General features: G+C 57.1%; 2 non-coding genes across 2 annotated transcripts; both read right to left on the bottom strand.

The window, feature by feature from the left end:
- LOC129137814 (U2 spliceosomal RNA) lies at positions 1-191 on the bottom strand. The gene has a single exon (XR_008540605.1). It is a non-coding gene; the product is annotated as a U2 spliceosomal RNA (small nuclear RNA).
- Positions 192-6120: 5929 nt separating this feature from the next.
- Positions 6121-6311, bottom strand: LOC129137815 (U2 spliceosomal RNA). Its single transcript, XR_008540606.1, has one exon. It is a non-coding gene; the product is annotated as a U2 spliceosomal RNA (small nuclear RNA).
- Positions 6312-8073: the final 1762 nt, after the last annotated feature.

Below are 8073 nucleotides of genomic sequence, written 5' to 3' on the forward strand. Positions count from 1 at the left end.
AGGGGGTGCACCGTTCCTGGAGGTACTGCAATACCAGGTCGATGCGTGGAGTGGACGGAGCAAGCTCCTATTCCATCTCCCTGCTCCAAAAATCCATTTAATATATTGTCCTCGGATAGAGGACGTATCAGATATTAAACTGATAAGAACAGATACTACACTTGATCTTAGCCAAAAGGCCGAGAAGCGATGCGGTCGCCTTCGCGCCCGCCGTCACCGTCCCACTCTCATCCACATTCAAGTCGCGGTGAGAGCCCCAGCCTCGCTCCTTGCCCCATTCCCTCTGTCTCGTCCACAGCGCTATTGACGCCCTTACACTCTCGGGCTGATTTCTTATTCTCCGCCTTTGAAAAGGGAAATCTTACACCCGTGCTTCTTCCGGCGTTCCCGGGCTTTCATTTCGAATTTGCATGCCCCGCCCTTTCACGGAGGGCGTGGCCTCCGCCGTTGACTCCGCCCCCGGGGCCGCCTCTGCCTGGGGGAGCCGGGGCTCCGCTGGGGGCGACTTCCTTGTTCGTATCGAGCCAGCGAAAAGACAGAACCGGAAGAGACTGGGGGCGAAGGCGACAGGGGTCTGTGGAAGAGACCTGTCGGCGGAGAGCGGTCCACGTTTTCCTGGAGAAAGACGAGGCCCCAGGGCAGGAGCGCGGGCTGCGCTGGGCCTTTACTTCGCCGCCCGCGGGCGGGGAGACCGGCCCCGTACCCGAGGGGACGAGGGGCCCATGCCCAGTCAGGGAAGCCGAAGGCCTGGAGGGGCTTCCGGGAGCAGGGGCTGGAGTTCCTCGGCCAGGCAGGAGGCTGGCACCAGACACCCAGCAGAGGGAGGCGGCGAGGGCCCAGCAAGGATTCTCCCCAGCCCCTGTGCCTGCGTCTCCTGCGGCTTCTGTGCGCGGACCGTGTCCTGTGCTGTGTAGGGAAAGCTGCCTCCCTGCTCGGGACGTGGATTCCCTTCCCCTCCTCCTCGCCTGGCTACTTCTGACGCAGGTCGTCAGGACTCCGCTTGGGTGTCACGCGTCCAGGAAGCCTCCCTTAGTCAAGGGCCCTCGGCACCCGCCCCGTATGTGACTAGCAGCCCTCCTGTGTATTTCATCGCGCCCCCGTTGTTTATATCAGCTATTCCACTCACCACCCTTCTGGGCAACCCTTTATCTCCCGCTCTGAAATCCCATCGCTGAGGGCTGGGACCCCTCCTCAGTGCTTATCCCTGTTTCCCCGCGCGAGTCTGGCGCCTGGCGTGTGGAAGGCGCTCAGCAAACGTTTGTGGAGCGAAGAAACGACGCAAAGGTGATGAGCACGGCAGACCGTGATGAGCACGACGCAGTTAGGAGGCTATTGGCCCGGCGCGGGGGAAAAGGGGGAAGGTCGGGCTCGGGGTGGCAGGACCCCAGAGGGCAGGGGTGACTGCCGGGGTGCTCTTGGGGCAAGGTGGGCGTCAAGGCCCCCAGCAAGGTTGGGATAAAGTTTCTCTCCGAGGCACAGACTGCCGCCTGCGGGCTCAGCATTTACCTCTCCCTTCCTCCTTCCTAACGCAACTTCAGCGGAGGGCTGAGGGCTCTACTGCGCATTACCTGGAAAACTTATTTCACTCCACGGCCCTAAGAGGTGGGCCTTATTATTAGCCACGGCCAGGGTTAGGGTGAGGCCTCTCCTCCAGGGCAGAATTTCAGAGGGTGCCCACCCCCCCGCCCTAAATCATTCAGCAATCAACATAAACTATAGTTCAACGCAATATATCTTATCTTGTGGGCCGCAAGCCACCCAGGTGCCCAGGCAAGAGCCTGAAGGCACAAGCTGTTCCAGTATAGTAAAGAAAATTATTAGAATAAGAAAAGTTTTACTAGAGATAGGAAACGGATAGGATTATATCTGACTATTATTAATCATTAGTTTGTAGCATTACTCTTTGTTCTATTACCATAATGATCTCTGTTCCATTATGATTACCCTGGGGGAAACCAGGCCACACAGAGTTAGGAGCTGAAGGGCCACAGTGAGAGGTGACCAGGAGACAAGAGTGTGAGCCCTCATTCACGCCCAGAGAAGGGCCGCTGGAGGGCTCCTTGGCCTAGCGGTAATGCCAGTGCCTGGGAAGGCCCTGGTTACTTAGCAGGCCTTGGTCTAGCGGTGGCCCCAGTGCCTGGGAAGGCACCCGTTACTTAGCAGGCCGGGAAAGGGAATCTCCCTCTCTCCAGGGGAGACAGAGAACGCTCCGCTCCACCACCTCTTGTGGGAGGTCTGACATTAGCCAGGCCGGCCCGCAGTCAGCCGGAGGCTCCAACGTCTCCCTGTGATGCTGTGCTTCAGTGGGCACGCTCCTTCTTCACTTTCATGTTCCGCCTGTACACCTGGCTCCTCCTTTTAAGTTCTTAGAAGACAGCAGTAGCACAATTAGTAGGAGTACCACAGTCTTCGATCTTTCTGATAAGTGCATAGAAGAAACGCTGACGTTTGCTGTCCTCCCTCTCCACCTCGGCTACCACAAAGGGAAAGGCCCCCTGTCCAGTGGACACGTGACTCGCGTGACCTATCGATCACTGGAGATGACTGGCACTCCTTACCCTGCCCCCTTGCCTTGACTACAATAAATAGCAGCGCCTCCAGGCATTCGGGGCCACTACCTGTCTGTCTCCGCGCTTTGGTGGCAGTGGTCCCCCGGGCCCAGCTGTCTTTCTTCCTATCTCTTTGTCTTCTGTCTTTATCTCTTCGATCTCTCGTCTCCGCGCGCACACACACGAAGAGAAAACCCACAGACCCGGTAGGGGTGGACCCTACATTATCTCGGCTACAACATAATCAAGATATTCATGTGGACTACTGAGTCTTTCGGTGCCCCCTTGCTGTTTTAGTTTTGTCCTGCGGCCGAGTGTTTCCCTCGCTTCACGCCAACCCAATCTCCGCCGCCCTGTCTTGTCATCCCCATTCTACAGCCCAGCACGGTGTAGTATGGCAGCCGCTAGCCACAGGTATCTAGGGAGCCCTGGAAATGTGGTCAGTTCTAATGGAGCTGTGCTGTAAGTGTGAAATACACATGGGATTTTGACGGCAGTGGGAGCAAAATTCTCCCAATTTTTTTTTTTTTTTTTCAGACGGAGGTTCCGCTCTTGTTACCCAGCCTGGAGTCCAATGGCGCGATCTAGGCTCTCTGCAACCTCCGCCTCCCGGGTTCAAGCGATTCCCCTGCCTCAGCCTCCCGAGCAGCTGGGACTACAGGCATGTGCCACCACGCCCGGCTAAGTTTGTATTTTTAGTACACATGGGGTTTCTCCATGTTGGTCAGGCTGGTCTCCAACTCCCGACCTCCGGTGATCCGCCCAGCTGCCGCCTCCCAAAGTGTTGCTTGCGATTACAGGCTTGAGCCACCGCTCACCCTGGCTTTTTTTTTTTTTTTGGCAGACAAACTCTTGCTCTGTCGCCCAGGCTGGAGTGCAGTGGCGCGATCTCGGCTCACTGCAGCCTCTACCTCCCGGGTTCCAGCGATTCTCCTGCCTCAGCCTCCTGGGTAGCTGGGATTACAGGCGTAGGCCACCACGCCCGGCTCATTTTTGTATTTTTAGGGGGTTTCGCCATGTCGGCCAGGCTGGTCTCCAGCTCCTGACCTCAGGCGATCCGCCCGCCTCGGCCTCCCAAAGCGCTGGGATTACAGGCGTAAGCCACCGCGCCGGGCTCTTTCATTCTGTCTTTATTTTCTGAGATAGAGTCTCGCTCGGACGCTCAGGTTGGACTGCAATGGCGTGATCTCGGCTCGCTGAAACTTCCGCCTCCCGGGTTCAAGCGATTCTCCTGTCTCAGCCTCCCGAGTAGCTGGGATTATTGACGGGCAGCACCACGCCCGGCTACCTTTTGTGGTTTTTGTATCTTCTGTCTTCTGCTCTTGAGTACCGCATAGAGCCACAGAAGACTAGCGAGTCGAACAAACGGCCCCTGTTGCAGCAGTTGTTGATCACGGGGCTGCCCCCGGTACTCATCCTGTGTCTCTCGTCCAAATCCCCGCTCCTCCCCAGCTATCACCTCTGCCGATGCTGGTGGTTTCCCTGGGTACCGGGAACCAAACTCTCATTCCCCAGGGGCCTAAGCCCCCCGTGGCCAGGCCCTTCTCAAGTCAGGGTTCCTGCACATTCACAGTTACGGGTGGCCCTGGGAGTAACACCTGGCACCCAAACAGATCACCAGAGTCCACGCATAGTCCACCTGCCCTCCCTGCGTAAGATCAGCTCTTCCTCCTCCCGGCGATAGATCAGGGTCAATGATCCCTGCCAAGATGGCGACTGCTCCAGCCTGCTGGTCCAACCTGTCCAGCCACAGCTGTTGCTCGAAGGCTTGAAGTTCAATGGGACCCTCTCCCGCTTTCTACAAACTGGTTCCTCTATTTTCATGTTTATTTATTTGGGACGGGGTCTGGCTCTGTCACCCAGGCTGGAGTGCAGTGGTGCGATCACCGCTCACTGCAGCATCCACCTCCCAGCGTCCACCCATCCTCCTGGCCTCAGCCTCTGGAACAGCTGGGGTACAGATACGCCCCAGCCCGAACAGGTTTTCACTAGGTTGCCTGGGCTCTTTCTTTCTTTGTCTGTGTTTGTTTGTTGGTTGGTCGGTTGGTTTTTGTTTGTTTCTTTCGAGACGGGGCTCCGGCTCTGCCGCCGGGGCTGCAGTGCAATGGCGCGATCTCACCTCACTGCGGCCTTCTGGGCTCAAGCGATCCCCCCACTGTGCCCGGCCTGAAGACAGCCTTTAGAGAAAGAAGCAGGGGGAGTTCTTCCGAGGACAGACAAGGTTTCTGGAGTTTGGAAAGGGTGAGAGACTGGGTCAGCGAAAGGAACATTCCGATCTTTATGTTGGGATGCAACGTATAATAGATACAGGGATGAGACCCAAAAGAGCCGGCAGAGGTTTGTCATCGTGGTCGCAAGGCAACTGCCGGTGGCTGATCCCGTAAAGGATACGCATACCTAGAGCGGAGCCTAAAGATGCATCAAGCATGACGGGTGGAGCCACGATGCTTGGACTCGAGCTCTGCTCCTGTGCGTTCCGTGATAAATGGCTTATACTACCTGCACCTCAGTTTTTCCCGGGCAAAAAAGGAAGCTTGCTGCCGGTGCGTTGGCACCTGCCTTAAAGTGCCAGCTACCCAGCGGGCTGAAGAGGAAGAAGTTCCTACTAGGAAGACACGTGGACACGTATGTTTACTGCAGCACTATTTACAATAGCAAAGACTTGGAACCAACTCGAATGCCCATGAATGATAGGCTGGATAAAGAAAGTGTGGCACGTATACACCATGGAATTACTACGCAGCCATAAAAAAGGATGAGTTCATGTCCTCTGCGGGAACGTGGATGAAGCTGGAAGGCCTCATTCTCAGCAAACTGACACAGGAAGCGAAAACCAAACACCGCATGTTCTCGCTCCTAAGTGGGAGTTGAACAGTGAGAACACATGGGACACAGGGAGGGGAACATCACACGCCGGGCCCTGACGGGGCGTGGGGGGCAAGGGGAGAGAGAGCATTAGGACAAATGGCCAACGCGTGCGGGGCTTCAAACCTAGACGACTGGTGGATAGGTGCAGCAAAGCACCGTGGCACACGTGTATCTATGTTCCAAACCTGCACGTCCTGCACATGTACCCCAGAACTTGGGAGGGGGTGGGGGAAACCAAAAGAGAGAACGGAGGAGAGGCGGGGGGGGGGGGTGAAGAGAGAGAGAAAGAGACAGAGAGAGAGAGAGAAAGAGAGAGAGAGAGAGAGAAAGAGAGAGAGAGAGAGAGAGAGAGAGAGAGAGAGAGAGAGAGAGAGAGAGGAGAAAGAAGTTCAATTCCGGGTGGATCCCATTCCTTTAAAAGGTCGCCACCCACTCGACTGCCAAGCTGAGATCCTAAGGACCTCCCCAAAGGAGGAGGTCGTGGCCTTCCCAAAGCGCAGTAGTCACGGTGGAAACGGAAGCGTGCCGCATAAGCCTACCGTCTACCGCCCACCGCCTGCAGATCAGGAACCTCCCTCACTGGTACTTCAGGGAAGCGGTTAAGTCAAGCCGGCGCGTCACAGGCACTCGGCGTGCAAGCCGCCCCGCAGCTGCTACTGTCTCTTACCTCTCTCTGCTTTTAGGAAACACGTTGTATCCCCGGAGGGGGTGCACCGTTCCTGGAGGTACTGCAATACCAGGTCGATGCGTGGAGTGGACGGAGCAAGCTCCTATTCCATCTCCCTGCTCCAAAAATCCATTTAATATATTGTCCTCGGATAGAGGACGTATCAGATATTAAACTGATAAGAACAGATACTACACTTGATCTTAGCCAAAAGGCCGAGAAGCGATGCGGTCGCCTTCGCGCCCGCCGTCACCGTCCCACTCTCATCCACATTCAAGTCGCGGTGAGAGCCCCAGCCTCGCTCCTTGCCCCATTCCCTCTGTCTCGTCCACAGCGCTATTGACGCCCTTACACTCTCGGGCTGATTTCTTATTCTCCGCCTTTGAAAAGGGAAATCTTACACCCGTGCTTCTTCCGGCGTTCCCGGGCTTTCATTTCGAATTTGCATGCCCCGCCCTTTCACGGAGGGCGTGGCCTCCGCCGTTGACTCCGCCCCCGGGGCCGCCTCTGCCTGGGGGAGCCGGGGCTCCGCTGGGGGCGACTTCCTTGTTCGTATCGAGCCAGCGAAAAGACAGAACCGGAAGAGACTGGGGGCGAAGGCGACAGGGGTCTGTGGAAGAGACCTGTCGGCGGAGAGCGGTCCACGTTTTCCTGGAGAAAGACGAGGCCCCAGGGCAGGAGCGCGGGCTGCGCTGGGCCTTTACTTCGCCGCCCGCGGGCGGGGAGACCGGCCCCGTACCCGAGGGGACGAGGGGCCCATGCCCAGTCAGGGAAGCCGAAGGCCTGGAGGGGCTTCCGGGAGCAGGGGCTGGAGTTCCTCGGCCAGGCAGGAGGCTGGCACCAGACACCCAGCAGAGGGAGGCGGCGAGGGCCCAGCAAGGATTCTCCCCAGCCCCTGTGCCTGCGTCTCCTGCGGCTTCTGTGCGCGGACCGTGTCCTGTGCTGTGTAGGGAAAGCTGCCTCCCTGCTCGGGACGTGGATTCCCTTCCCCTCCTCCTCGCCTGGCTACTTCTGACGCAGGTCGTCAGGACTCCGCTTGGGTGTCACGCGTCCAGGAAGCCTCCCTTAGTCAAGGGCCCTCGGCACCCGCCCCGTATGTGACTAGCAGCCCTCCTGTGTATTTCATCGCGCCCCCGTTGTTTATATCAGCTATTCCACTCACCACCCTTCTGGGCAACCCTTTATCTCCCGCTCTGAAATCCCATCGCTGAGGGCTGGGACCCCTCCTCAGTGCTTATCCCTGTTTCCCCGCGCGAGTCTGGCGCCTGGCGTGTGGAAGGCGCTCAGCAAACGTTTGTGGAGCGAAGAAACGACGCAAAGGTGATGAGCACGGCAGACCGTGATGAGCACGACGCAGTTAGGAGGCTATTGGCCCGGCGCGGGGGAAAAGGGGGAAGGTCGGGCTCGGGGTGGCAGGACCCCAGAGGGCAGGGGTGACTGCCGGGGTGCTCTTGGGGCAAGGTGGGCGTCAAGGCCCCCAGCAAGGTTGGGATAAAGTTTCTCTCCGAGGCACAGACTGCCGCCTGCGGGCTCAGCATTTACCTCTCCCTTCCTCCTTCCTAACGCAACTTCAGCGGAGGGCTGAGGGCTCTACTGCGCATTACCTGGAAAACTTATTTCACTCCACGGCCCTAAGAGGTGGGCCTTATTATTAGCCACGGCCAGGGTTAGGGTGAGGCCTCTCCTCCAGGGCAGAATTTCAGAGGGTGCCCACCCCCCCGCCCTAAATCATTCAGCAATCAACATAAACTATAGTTCAACGCAATATATCTTATCTTGTGGGCCGCAAGCCACCCAGGTGCCCAGGCAAGAGCCTGAAGGCACAAGCTGTTCCAGTATAGTAAAGAAAATTATTAGAATAAGAAAAGTTTTACTAGAGATAGGAAACGGATAGGATTATATCTGACTATTATTAATCATTAGTTTGTAGCATTACTCTTTGTTCTATTACCATAATGATCTCTGTTCCATTATGATTACCCTGGGGGA

The sequence above is a fragment of the Pan troglodytes genome, chromosome 19 (genome assembly GCF_028858775.2).
Source record: "Pan troglodytes isolate AG18354 chromosome 19, NHGRI_mPanTro3-v2.0_pri, whole genome shotgun sequence".
Taxonomy (NCBI): domain Eukaryota; kingdom Metazoa; phylum Chordata; class Mammalia; order Primates; family Hominidae; genus Pan; species Pan troglodytes.